A 14888-nucleotide genomic window follows, 5' to 3' on the forward strand; every position below is an offset into this window, starting at 1 on the left:
CAATATTCACCTGTAAATTAAGAGTATAGATTCTATTTTTCTATAGATACTTTGCATAATTGCCTGTTCACCAGAGAACTATTCTTCACGGGTATTTTATGGATGATTCTATCAACTATGAAAAGGAATGGGGTATATCCATTAATCTAAATCAGTGCCTAATTGTACAGATTGTATAATCTTTTTTGTTATAAAGAGAGCTATAGCAAAGCCATTTAGGATTGGAGTTTGGGGATTCTAGGAAGGCCCAATAGAGATGTCCAGCCCTCACCTCCTCCTCCGTAATGAAGAATCAAAGCAACAGGTGGATAGAGGCATTTTGAGGTAAGCGACTATGACAGAATGCTAGAACTCAGCAAGGGAGAGACTGGAACCTTATAGGATTGGAATTGGATCTGTCAAGAGCCCCTTTTTAGCTTCTTTGGTTCTGTAACACCACAGTACCTTGATAAGGTTCTGGAGGATTATGACCCACCTAAAATAACCAAGCCCATAGAATTTTTTTCTTTTTCTATAGAATCAAGCGCTGTAATAGATTTTAAGCCCTTATTTGATTCTAATATTAGCCCCTTGGTAGAGGCATATGTATAGTCTTCCCACTTTCACAATTATTAATTGTCAATATCAGATTTAGATAATAAATGAAACTGATGAGCATTTGCCTCTCTAATTCAGGAAGCCATTCCCAGAGACAGGGTTTGTGAAACAAAGCAATATTCTCAATTTAAACGTTTAATCAATGATGCTTTGATTAAAACCATTCCCAACCCTTGCATTCCCATCTACTGAGATTAACTTTGTGGCTCTTGATTACCCTGCATGAATAAAGTTCAGGTGGCTGGTCAGTTGACACCCGATGCTCTAGGCATCTCCACACCAGATGAAGCCGTGAGCTGGACGGTGATATCTCTACTCTCCTGGTGCTTCCATGAGCTGATGGATAATAGGGGTCAGCAGAAAACAAACAATGAAATAAAATTATTTTGGAGAGTGATAAATGCTATAAGGGAAATAAAACACAATAATGGGATAGTGACTTGTGGGGTTGGAGACGCTACTTTAAATAGGATGGCCAGCAGAACTTTCTTGCAGGAGCTGATATCTGAACTAGGCCTGATATGGAAAAGAAGGTTCTATCAGGAGAAGGGCATTCCAGGCAAAGAGAAGGGTGAGGGCATAGGCCCCAGGCTGAAACAAATCTGGCGAGTTTGAGGAGCACCCTAATTTACAAGGAGATTGGGAGGAGGTGATGTCAGAGAGGCAGATGGGAGCCTTATCCCAGGGTCTTACAGGCAGCTGACAGGAGTGTGGGTTTCATCCTGAGTGCAGTAACAGGAAGTCATGGGAACATTAGGCAGGAGAATGGTGGCAGAGGTCTTTCTTAATCACCTTATCTAAAGGAGCTGCCCTACCCACCCACTCTCCCCAGCCCCAGTTAGTTTCCTCCGTAAGCTTCATCACAGTGTGACATTACTTTGTCTTTTTGTTAGTTTAGTTGTTGGTTGTCCCTGCCCTGTTCACTTCCTGATCTCAGTACCCAGGACAGCTGGCAGATAGCAAGGGCTCCGCAAATATTTATGGAATAAAAGAATGAGTGGATGAATGCCCTCTGATTTGTTCTGGGTGCAGGGAACAGCCAATGAAAAGCAAACAAGACATAGTCCTGAGTCTTCATGCTGACAGTGCTTTTGATCATTTGTTTTCCAAATGTGGTTGTCATGATCAGATGATTCAAAAAAAGGTGAGAAAAATACTCAGCGTTTCACTCATTTTAAAGACATGCAAATATGAAAACAATAATGAGATAATATTTTAAAACTCTTAAAATGTGTACATTAAGCCAGATGTGGGCGCACACCTGCTATCCCAGCAGCTTGGGAGGTTGAGGCAGGAGGATCGCAAGTTTAAAGCCAGCCTCAGCAACTTAGTGAGGCCCTAAGCAACTTAGCAAGACTCTGTCTCTAAATAAAACATAAAAGGGCTGGGGATGTGGCTCAGTGATTAAGCACTTCTGGGTTCCATCCCTGGTACCAATACATATACATATAAATATTCAACTCTAGCAAAGGTACAAATAATATGATTACAATTGCTATATGGCTTCAAAAGCAATTTGGCAAGAGTTATTAAGAGCTATAAAAACACTCTTAAGAAATTCACTTCTTGAACAACTTTATCATAAGGAAATAATTTCAAACAAAGAGAAAATTGTATGTACAATATGTTTGGGGCAGTGTTACACTTAATATAAAAAAATTGCCAACAAGTTTATGCAACAACAGAGGATTACGCCTGGTGACTGTCCTCAGTGGGAGATAAAACCACATCACATGAGTTAGGATGCTGAACATGACAGACAGCAACAGGGCAAGTTGATTCTTCTAGGATAGCACGTGAAAAAGACAGAACCCATAGTATGTGTTCTCTAATTAAGTGCCTCTATAAAGATAAATGCTAGAAGGAAACAGAAAAATGAATATGGCTTAATTTGTGGGTTGGCAGGATGAGCTGAGCTCTTCTGTGTTGACTTCTTTTTTCTCTCTAGCATGCGTGCACACACACACACACACACAATGTAAAGAACTCATGGAGGTTCAAATACCAATGAATGGCTTTTGTTTTTGCATTACTGGGAATTAAACCCAGGGATTAAACCCAAGTTTCTTCACTACTAAGCTATATTCCCAGCCCTTTTCTAAATTTTTATTTTGCTAAGTTCAAGGCTGGCCTCAAACTTGTGATCCTCCTGTCTGGAGTTGCTGTGTTTATAGGAATACGCCACTGCACACCATCAGTGTATGGACTTTCAATCACTGGACATATATTCCTAACCTCTTTGGTCTTCAAAAAGAGCAGGTACTAACATTTGAAGTCTTGGCTTGTAAAATTTCACAATCATTTATCTGCCCATGCCATTGAGTTTAGTCAGCGCTATAAGGAAAATTTAACGTCATGAGAAATTTTTATGTGCTTTTTAATTTCATTCTATTATCCGTCTTCTGGAATTACACTCTTAGAGAAGTTCTATAAAGGGATTTTCCCCAGGAAGTAGTTTTCACTACTTTACTCACTATTACCACCTGGGATTATGAGAAGCTGGAGGTCAGAAATTTTCTTCTGGATGCCACGGTTTTACTTCAGATCTCCTCATCAAAGAAGTGACACAGTCCCCAGGGATGCTACCACTGAGCCTGGGCTTTTTGGTCTTTGGAAGGAATTAGAAACAAAAGATGGGCCATTACACATCTGTAATCCCAGTGACATGGGAGGTTGAGGGAGGAGGGTCATAAATTCAAGGTCAGTATCTGCAACTCAGGGAGAGCCTATCTCAAAATAACAATAAAAAAAGAGCTGGAGATATAGCTCGGTGGTCTAGTGTCCCTGGCTTCAGTCCTCGGTACCATGGCAGGGACCGGGGAGGCAACAGATAGATAGGAGTAGGTTAGCATCTGTCTGGGGTTTGCAATTGTACTGGTTAGTATAAAAAAAACACAAACAACTGTATTTAACAACAGTGGATTACATCTGGTGACGGTCCTCAGTGGGAGGTAACCTACCCTAGTCCAGTTATTCCTAAAATGACAGCCAAGGCAACCAGGGCAGTGGTTCTCCAGATGTGTTCTCCAGACTAGCAGCACCAGCATGACTTGGGAACTGGCCCCAACCCAGACCTATAGAGATCAGCTGTCTGTGTTTTACCAAGGCTCTAGGCTACTCTGATGTGCAGGTTTGAAACCACCACACTGGAAGCACACAGAATGGTTTGAAATGTCCCTGGACACAGCATTAGGTAACATCACTCAGAGAGGAAAGTTAGGTCTTTCCAAATGCATTTCATAAATTCTGTTTACAAGGGGAGAAAAATCTCATTGATATTAGTGTATCTTTAACTCTTTTTCAATACTGGCTTATTTCCTTTCATGAAGGAAATGATCAGACCTCAGGCACAAAGCCTTTGACAATCAAAGATAGTCACCTAGAATCAACATTTTACTTTATTTATTTTTGTTTGTTTGTTTGTTTTTTGGTACCATGGATTGAATCCAGGGGTGCTTAATCACTTAGCCACATCCTCAGCCTTTTTTATTTTATTTTTTTTATTTTGAGACAGAATCTTGCGAAGTTGCTTAGGGCCTTGCTAAGTTGCTGAGGCTGGCATTGAACTTGTTATCCTCCAGCCTCAGCTTCCTAGGCTGCTCGGCATATGCCATTGGGCCTGGCTGGTGTATTTATTTTATGATTACTTTCTATTTATAGTCAAGGAAACTAATTCTGTTCTATTTGTGGTGGTGATGTCATTTATTTGAAAAAATAAATTCACTTAGATTTTAAAAAACAAGTCAATATCAAGAAAAATATTATGCAAGAAAGAGTAGAGACGATGTAGGATTTGTCAGGAATCCTGAGGGTAGTATCCAATTGCCTGGGCGACACTGTGCTAGGACACTTTGAATGGCAGAGAAAAGGACCTTCAAAAGTGTAGGAGCCGGAAAGCAAACAGTAACGCTGTTAGCTATAGACAAGTACAAAGTTTCAACCCCATGAAAAATGCCACATCACACCAGTCAACAAGAAATCTAAATGAAGCTAGAGCTGTAACTGAACTCTGACCTGTTTCCTGATCAACTTTAATGCATAAGAGCCCATTCTGGAAAGTCTCTCCCTCCCCACAGCCATCTGTCTTGGGAGAACAAAATGACGTTGGAGTAGACATTCAGAGTTTGAACTCAACGGGCAACTATGCCACTAATCATAAACCAGACCTTCTTTTTTATTGTTATTCCAAGTCACCTATGAAAGTTCCCTTTCAGAAAAAAATCCTTTATTTGACTTTCTCAGGAAACTTTTTATTTTATAGGTGATTCAAAATAATACATTAACATGTACTCATAAGCGATTCCTTAAGAGTTAAGTTGCCTTAGCACTAAGAGATACAGTGATGCAGAGGGTTATTAACTGGCAAAAATGGAGACATTGACTGAGAGTGTTATTCCCAGATGGTTGTGGAAATAGGACTTATACAGAGTGGTAGGGAGGGCATTTACGTAGCTTTCAGGGGAGGGATATGGGTAATATGTATCATAGACCTTTAATGTTCATATCCCTTGACCCAGTAATTCACTATAGTAATTTATCCTATGGAAATAGACAAACATATGCTCAAAGACATATGTACAAATATGTCGTTATTATTTTTCCTAGAAAAAAACTAAAACTACACAGAGGATTATAAAGGGGCTTGGTTAATACAAATTGGGTGAATTCATGACAGAAATATTATGCAATCATTAAAATTCAGCTTGGACAGTCTGGAGATTTCTCAGAAAACTTGGAATGAAACCATCATTTGACCCAGTTATCCCACTCCTGGGTATATACCCAAAGGACTTAAAATCAGCAAATTATAGAGATGTAGCCACATCAATGTTTATAGCAGGCCAATTCACAATAGCTAAACTATGGAACCAAACTAGGTGCCCTTCAACAGATGAATGGATAAAGAAAACTTGGTACATATACACAATGGACTATTACTCAGCCATAAAGAAGAATGAAATAATGGCATTTGCCAGTAAAGGGATGGAACTGGAGACTATCATGCTAAGTGAAATAAAGCCAATCCCCAAAAAACAAAGGCCGAATGTTCTCTCTGAAATGTGGATGCTGACTCACAATAGGAGGGGGGTAGGGAGGAGTGGTAGTTCATCAGATTGGATAGGGAGTAGTGGGGAGAAAGTAGGGCAGATGGGAATGGGAAAGACAGTAAAATGAATTGGACATAAATTTCCTATGTTCATATATGAACACACCACCAGTGTAACTCCACATCATGTGCAACCACAAGAATGGGAAGTTATACTCCATGTATGTATGACATGTCAAAATATATTCTACTGTCATGTATAACTAAAAAGAACAAATTAAAAAAAAATTCGGCTTAGAATCAATAATAATGAAAATTTCAATAATATTGTATTTTATTGTTTAAATGAATAATAAAACAGTCTACATAGTGAGATACTATACTTGGAACCCAGTAGACAATATTGGGTTTATTTATTTTGGAGCTGGGGATCACACCCATAGCCTTGAGTACTCTATCACTCACATACATCCCTGGCTCCTGTGCTGGGTTTAGACTCCTTCCTTCCTTCACCAGATACTTTAAACATCTAGGAGTGACTGACACAGTTTAGGCTCTGAGGATATAGCAACCAACTAGAGACATATTAACTCCCATACCAACTCGGTAAAGTGACACACTGAGGGATGGTGATGGTGTGTACAACAGGAAAACTGGCTTCCCTGTAATGTCCATAAGTACCACACCCAGCAGAGGTGGGCCCATTAGGCATTCAATAAAGAGCCCATGATTGACTGACATTCTTTGGGAGCAAACAAGCTGCCATGCAGGTCAGGACCAGAAACCACCCCTCTCTCTGACCCCCTGCCCTGAAACTGGACCTGACTGCTTAGTGAGACTCTTTTCCTTCATGGTCACTCTTCACAAGGGGTTCTGGTTCCTCCCTTGCAACTTAGCCTCAGCCAAGCAGTGTTTGCATTGGCTTTAGTGCCATTTGCAAACTTCACGTCCCTTTCCTTCTCCAGAAAGCTCCTTTACAGTCTCTGGAAACCAGAGGAAGGAGAGTGAGAGGTGGGAGGTAGGGCTGGGATGATACTGTCTACAGAACTCCTCTCCAGAAGAGATCATGTTCTAGCTCCTGCTGAGTCCAGATGCCTTGTAATCATCTGCCCTGTAAATATTTGAAGTTCCCTTGAACTTCCAATAATCAGTTCCCCATCTTCCAACAGTGTCTTCTTAGAGGGTGGTAGAATGTTTGGGCTTGTGAACTGAGAAACTAATTGCCAATGGAGCAGAGTCTTAAAGATCCTTCTCTTCCTGAGGAAAATTTAGATTTTCAGTAGAAATACTTATGCTCTTGCAGAACTGTGCTCCCAGGGTGATGTCTTGGACTGTTACGGTTTGCATGTGAGGTGTTCCCCAAAAGCTCCTGTGCTGATGCAGAGATCTTCAGAGCTAAAATGCTTGGAGTATGAGAGTTGTGACCTACTCAGTCCATCCTAGTTTGAATGGACTTAACTGGATGAAAACTGTAGGTAGTCGGGGTATGAATGGAGGAGGTGGGTCATGGAGACATGCCTTGGAAGGGTTTTTTTTTTTCCCCTGCAGCCCCTTCCCCTTTCTCTGCTTTCTGGTTATCATAAGTAGAGCAGCTTCTTTCTGCCGTGATGTTCTGCCTCACCTTGGGCCCAGAGCAATGAAGTCAGGTCCCATGTGCCGAATCTCTGAAAACAAGCTAAAATAAACATTTCCTCCTTTACGTTGTTCTTGTCAGCATTTTGGTCATAGCAAGGAAAACTTCACTAATACATGGACCAAGTATGGAGTAGTAAGAAGGGTAGTTTTTCCTACCACACTATGCAAGAGAATTTAAAAGATAGCTGGACTACTTCATAGTCACTAGATTAGATATCAATGAAAAAGTCATCATCATCTGTTGGTGAGGATGAGGAGAAATTAGAACTCTAATACATTGCTAGTGAGTGGTCAAATGATATGGCCAATGTGGAAAACGGAAATATGATATTTCCCCAAAAAGTTAGATATAGAGTTACTCTTAACTCAGCAATTCCATTTTTAGGTCTACGCACAAGAGAAATGAAAGTATGTCCAAACAAAAATTGATACATGAATGTCTATAGCAGCATTACTCTTAAGAGCTAAAAGGTAGAATAACCCAATATCCAAAATTGATGAATGAATAAACAAAATGTTATATATCCATACAATGAAATATTACTTGGTACAAAAATGGAGTACTTCTACAATGTACATCATGGGCAAACCTTGAAAATATTAGCTAAATGAAAGAAGCTAGACACAAAACACTATATTTGTTTGATTCTATTTATATTAAATGTCCAGAATAGGCAAATCTATAGGGACAAAAACTAGGTTAGCAGTTGCCTAGTGCTTGGGGAATGGGAGGACTGGGGTACAATGGCCAAGAAGTATGGGTTTCTCATCAGGTTGATGGAAATGAGCTGAAATTGACTGTAATGATGAAGTTATATGGTATGTGAATTACATCTCAATAAACCTGGAAGAAGGAGAGGAAGAGGAAAACAAGGAGGACAATGAGGAGAAAGAGAAAGAGGAAAGGATTTTAAAAAGTTAATAGATAGAAACCCTTTCAGAGCAATTTTCGGGAGGACTGTCTTAAAGGAAACTTCTGCTCAGAGGAGGCTTTCCTCTGCTGTATGTAACTTTTTGCAATTAACACATGTTATGGTTTGCATGTAAGTGCTGTTTTACCTTGTTATTATAAGTTGAATTAATTAAGAAACATGATCAAACTTTAGCAAAATATAATTTAAGAAGCCATTTGGTCCTCAGTAATAGTGGTTGAGATAAGTCCTCACTCAGAATTTAGTTTTAACCCTGTGCTCAAATGTTCATAATAAATTGTTACCAAACGGGTATATAGTAGGGTAAGTAAGGATCTTCAGCTTCTATACTGACAAAAATTCAAAAGCTCAGAGAACCAATTTACTAATTCAATAGCACACAATATACTCAAATATATTCTTTTTAGTATATTTTAGGTATACATGGACAAAATATCTTTAATTTGTTTTTTCTTTATTTTTGTATGGTGCTGATGATCCAACCCAGTGCCTCACATGTGCAAAGCAAGTATTCTGCCACTGAGCCAGAAGCCCAGCCCTCAAATATATTCTACAAAATATCTGCTCATTGGGCAGAGAGTGTAGCTTAGTGGTAAAGCACTTACTTTGCATGGATTAGATCCATGTTAAGACCTGGATTCAATCTCCAGCACAACAAACAAAACAAAACTTGCTCATGAAAAATACAATGAATAAACATAAGCTTTAAATATCTCACATTTTCGTAGTTTTGTAAATGAGTCCAACTATAGGTTTTTCTGTTCTGACATATTTCTACAACCATCAATTGTAACACATTTTAGAGGACTGTACCTTAGTTAATACTGAAACAGTGTTTTCTCAACTTTTTTGAAAACATTTTTTCTAAAAACAAACAAAAAAAACCCTACTTTATTAAGATTTAATTCATAGGCTGTGAAACTCACCTTTTTTATTTATTTTTTCTTGCTGTACTGGGGATTGAATCCAGGGTCTTGCACATGCTAGGTGAAAACTCAAAATAAAACCATATTTTATTTTGAGACAGGGTCTTACTTAGTTACTCAGGATGGCCTCAAACTTGTGATCCTCCTGCTTTATCCTCCCTGGGTATAGGCACATGCCACTATACCCAGCAAAATTTACCCATTTAAAGCATAATATTCCATTTTGAAAATATGCTTTCCTATAGTTGTTCCACAGAGACTAGTCATAAAGGCAAATTCTCTAGTCACTTCAAACATGTCATTGATTCGTCAAATAACACTTGAGTGTGTTGTGACATTGGTAACAACTGTTAACACATTAAGACCCAAGGAAAACCACTGAAAATTATTTTCCTTGTTTTAAAATTAACTATTGATATTGTTCCCAATGTTCTCAACTCTCTAGTGACTATTCTTGCCAAAATAGTCTTAAGCAAGTTTTGAATAGTCTCAAAAATTTTTTTTCCCTCTAGGCCCATAATTTTTTGGATGCCACAATCCAACATAATTCAATCAACCCATACTTACATGGCTTTTTTTTTTTCTTTTTCTTTTTTTGGCACCGTGAGCAAATGAGCCACTCAGAAACTTGCTTTGGTTGTAGCCTCACTCATAATTTAATCTTATGAAGAAATTCTGGTATAATGAGATATTCCACTTTAAATTTTTTATTTTTTTTCCTGCAGGTTGCTTTTCCATGAGTTGTGAATATTGTATATGTGTTTAGTGTAGTAATGTGGACATAATCTACTATTTTAGCCACCTATACTCACAATGCTTTGCCATCTAATTTCATATGATGATTCATTCTACACACTCCATGATAATCCATACTTGAAAGCATAATATTTGAAGTCTGTTTTCCTCTTCTTGTTTTGGCATGGTGGGTATGTATTGATAATCTTAAAAGAGAAAAGAAAATGTCATGGTATGGCCATATACACGGTGCTTGAGAAATTGTTGAGTTATAACCACATCACTGGGATGTGTAGTGTGCCCAGTGAAGTGACACGAACATCACAGGTAATCTCTGTGGGTTAGATTGGGTTAGATTCAGCTCAACTGTTTTATCATAGCCCTGAAACAACTAACTGTAGGCAATATGCAAACAAATGAGTATGGCTGTGGTCCGATAAAACTTCCTTTGTGGATACGATACTAACATCTGGATTCCGTGTCATTTTCACATTTTACAAAATATGATCCTTTTAAATTTTTCCAGCTATTTAAAATGTAATAATCACTCTTAGCTTGTGGGTCCTAGGAAAGCAGACAGCTGCTGAATCTAACCCAAGGGACATGGTTGCCAACCCCTAATCTTGAGGGCCATTAGCTCAATGGGGAGAAGTTTTCCCTGACCAGAGCTCACCCCTGCTAAAAGCACTGTGAAGATTTACAGCAGAATGGGTGCTCACACGGAACCTCCTAGAATGAACGCAAGACTCGACCTCCAAGTCAAATCACAATCTACCGTCTTCCAGAGCTCTTTCAGTGTGACAAGACATCTAGTCTCCTTTACCTCAACTCAGAGAAGTCAGTTCTGCAAGCAAGTTTTTATAGACTAAAAATTTGGATCGTAGAAAAGTTAAGTAACAAGAAGAAATGTGGCAGGTGGGATTGTCCCCCAGGTTCAAAGTCTGTGCTGTCTTTACTATATGACCCTGTGTCGATTTCATCCAGGCTCTTGTCTGTGTCGGCCCCATGGCTCTGCCCATGTTCTCCAACCAGTCCTTCTCGCAGAATCAACAGTGACTTCTCACTTCACTATGGAGTTCTGCCTTGTCAGGCAACATAGCTGGGCTGGTTGGCCTGCCTTCTCCCGTGCACTTCTGTGGCTCACATGCTTTTATGACACACAATTTTAATGATAAGAAATGCTCTGGAAAGTCTAATAAACTGGATGTTAGACCCTGGACTCTTACTATCATCCTTCTGTGAAACAGCTGATTAAACTCTTATTGGAATTCAAAACATCCTCCAAATGTTCATGTGGTGAAGGTGTGGCTTCCAATGCAGCAATGCTAAGAGGTGGGGATTTTGAAAGTGGTTAGATCATGAGGGCTGTGCTCCATGGATGGGTTCCTACTTGAATGGACTATTGCGGGGTAGTGGAAAATGTGGGAGGTGGGCCTAGTTGGAGGAAGTGAAAAATGGGAGTGTGCCTCTCATGTATCTCTCATCTCTGGTCCTTTCTCTCTCTTTGCTTTCTGGTCACCATGAGGTAAACATCTTTGCTCTACCACACCCTTCTGCCATCGTGTTCTTCCTAACCACAGGCCCACAACAATAGAAATAACCAACCATGGACCGAAACTGGACTGAAACCTATGAAACCATAAGTCAAAATAAATATTTTCTCCCTTAAATTATTTTTCTCAGGTATTTTGTCACAGTGGTGAAATGGTGACTAACATAAGAATCATGCAAAATGTCCCCGATTTTCTGACATTCAGTTTCCTTGTCTATAAAATAGGAGTGGGGGTTGAGTGATACCATCATTTCCTGAGCTCCTTCCCTGATTCCTTGACACATTTTATTACCCATGTGTTGCCACATCTTTTTATAAGCAAGAGTTACGAGAAATTCTTACTGCTTATTGGGCCAGAAAGGCATGGATTATGAACTTTGTTTTAAGGTTCCTGTCACAATAGTCTATTAATAGACATGACACCCATGAAATACCAACTCCTGGCATGTTCACAAGGACACCTGAGAATAAATTAACCAAACAAAGAGGTTAACTTGATCTTCGCCCACATACACAGACAGAATAGAGAACAGGGCATTATGGAACAAGGAAGAGCCAAAACGAAAGCCTGTTTCACAAATATTTAAATATCTCCTCTGTGGAGTGGGGGTTGATAACAGAACAAATAGGTAAATAAGACTAAAGTCTCTACTCTAGAGGAGTCTCCATTTTTTTTTTTTTTTTTTTTTTGGTTCTGGGAATTGAGCCCAGGGCCTCGTGCAGGTGAGGCAAGCACTCTACCAACTGAGCTATATCCCCGGCCCAAGGAGTTCCCCTCTCTTAATAGTCAGGGAGCTCATAATTTAAATTTAGAAATAATAAAAATTTGGGAATCAATAACATTGAAGTCAAGAACTCTTTTGCCCTAACTATCACTGTAGAGAAGTAGGTCCAGAAAATGTACTTTATTGTGATGCCCATCAATCAGGGGACAGGGAGCCTTTGGGGACATTAATGATCTCAAGTCCCACTTTACTGAAGGTTAACCTCACAGTTCTTTGGATCCGGGCACGGTATTGCACAGCAAGAGAGCAAGAAGAAAGTACTTCTTTCATTTTAATTCTCAACTTGTTTCATAGTTTAAGAGATGTCAGGAATATGATCAAAAATAAATAAATCGCACTCTGTGAAACCCAAGACACAGTTCCGTTGCTTTGTTCCCCGTGTGAACTGCAAAATGTTTTACAGTTAGCAAATACTTAGATAGCATTTGTCATGCAAAATAGCATTGTGGTTAATAGATATTAACTCATTAAATTCTCAAGACAACTTTAAGAGGTGAATTCTATTATTATACATCTAAGGAAACTGAGGCCCTGTCTAGTGTCACAGGGCTAGCAAGGGGGGTGTGCACACAGGAAGGGCACAGATAGCCAACATCACCTGCCTCTCCCACTAACTCAGCAGCCTCTGTCCTGCAAGCTCAGCTGGGGAGAAGTTACGGAGGTGAGCAGTTCCTTCTCCTCACAGATGAGCAGGAAGTCCTTTCTCCTTATGTTTTCGAAGCAACCTTGGGATATTGGTTGTAGCTACTTGAGACCTCACCCTGGGACTAGCAGAATCTGCATCCCCTGCTACAGGTGTCTCAGCACCTGAATTCCACCCTGCCTTCAGAGAGAAGAACTGACCCTCCTCTCCAACCTTGTCTCCTCCTTCTCTCCTGATTAACATAGCTCACATCTATTCCTGAGTAACCCTGTCCTAATCTAGGTCCTCCACTCCTTCCTCTCAGCTCCTTGCCCTCCCAGGAGGACTCTCTTCCAAGCAAGGGGAAGAGAGCTGAAAGTTCCCCCAGTTGGAGTTATGGAGATATGAAGGGGCTTACTCAGGATAAAAGAGCACCCAGTTTCTAGAATATTTACTCAGATGAGAAGGAATTTATGTATTTTTTTTTAAGATGTTGAAATAGATGTTAGCTTACAGCCTCTCTTTTCTGCACGGTGCAGGCCTTTGACTTGGTACCATAAATTAGAGGCACCTGCATCAGACTTGCATTTAGAAGACAGAAATGAAAAGAAGCAGACACAAATCAGAGTCCATTTTTCTGGCTTTCAGGGGGAGGGAACCTGAAATGTAAGCATCCTTACATGAGGTCAGTGATGGGGGCTGTGGGGCCCTGTGCTGGGTGGCTGTGGTGGCAGGGCTGTCTCCACCGGAGTACTCCACTGGCTGAGTTGGCTGTTGTTCCTGTCTGGGGATCTTCCAAGGCTCTCCCAGAGATTCTGTGAGCCACTTGAACAAAACAGATTGGATGCTCACATCAGCAACTAGGAACACCAACTAGTACAGGAGGTTATTACAGTTAGGATTTAAGGCTCTGTTCACACCCCCTACACACACACACACACACACACATACACACCAAGAAAGCAATAATAATAGTCCCAAGCATCATAGAATGCCTATACTATGCCAGGAACTGTGCTAGAAGATCTATCTATCTATCTATCTATCTATCTATCTATCTATCTATCTATCTATCTATATCTATGAAAAATAAGTGGAAGGATATTTCATATCATTTTTAAAATTTTTGTCAGGGTTTTATAACGTGTATTCTATTTCCAAATATTTATTTTTTGGTACTGGGGATGGAACCCAGGACCTCACACATGCTAAGCATGTGCTCTTACCACTGAACTATATGCCCAGCCCCTATTTAAACATCTTAATTCTTTTTTTTTAATATTAGGACTATGTCTAAACAGACTTAATATTTGTCCCCTGTGGCTTTTCCATTTCCAAATTTTGTGTTGTGATTCTTCTCTGAGTTGGCAGCACCTTACCATGAAGCTGGATCCTTGGGTGCTGACCCCCATGAACTTGCATGCATATTTAAATGAATAACCTCCTGGCCCTTGTTTCATTGCCCTCTGGCTTTGCATGTTGCTATGAAGAAGTCTAAGGGCAGACTTGTTCTGCATTTTTAACCACTGAGCCACATCCCAGCCCTTTTTCATATTTTATTTATGGTCTCACTAAGTTGCTTAGGGCCTCGCTAAATTGCTGAGGTTGGCTTAGAACTTACAATCCTCTTGCTTCAGCCTCCCAAGCCACTGGAATTGCAGGCGTGCGCCATCGTGCCCAGCTAGACCTATCCTCGTTTTTTTTCGTTTTTTTTTGAAGGGCATGATAGTTTATTTTAAAAAATTGTACCACACTGATCATGTTGACTAGCATACACATGATAATGGCTTTTCTCTTGGGTATCAACATTGCAGTATTTTTGTATACTGAAATGTTTCAAAGGACCAAGAACGTTAAGAGAATAAAGATCTTAAATGAAAATGGACACTAATAACTCTGGTGCTCTAACCCACAGAATTATTTTAAACCCCTTATGAATCAGCAACATAATGTTATCTAGTTATGAAGAACAAAAGTTCTCTTAGAAGTAGACAGCATGGACTTATACTTTTTTGTACTTTAATCTTTAGTTTTTATTAAGCTATGTCCACCCTGAC

This window comes from Marmota monax, unplaced genomic scaffold (genome assembly GCF_021218885.2).
Source record: "Marmota monax isolate L192 unplaced genomic scaffold, Marmota_monax_Labrador192_F-V1.1 WCK01_AAM20220418_F8-fsc00052, whole genome shotgun sequence".
Classification (NCBI taxonomy): domain Eukaryota; kingdom Metazoa; phylum Chordata; class Mammalia; order Rodentia; family Sciuridae; genus Marmota; species Marmota monax.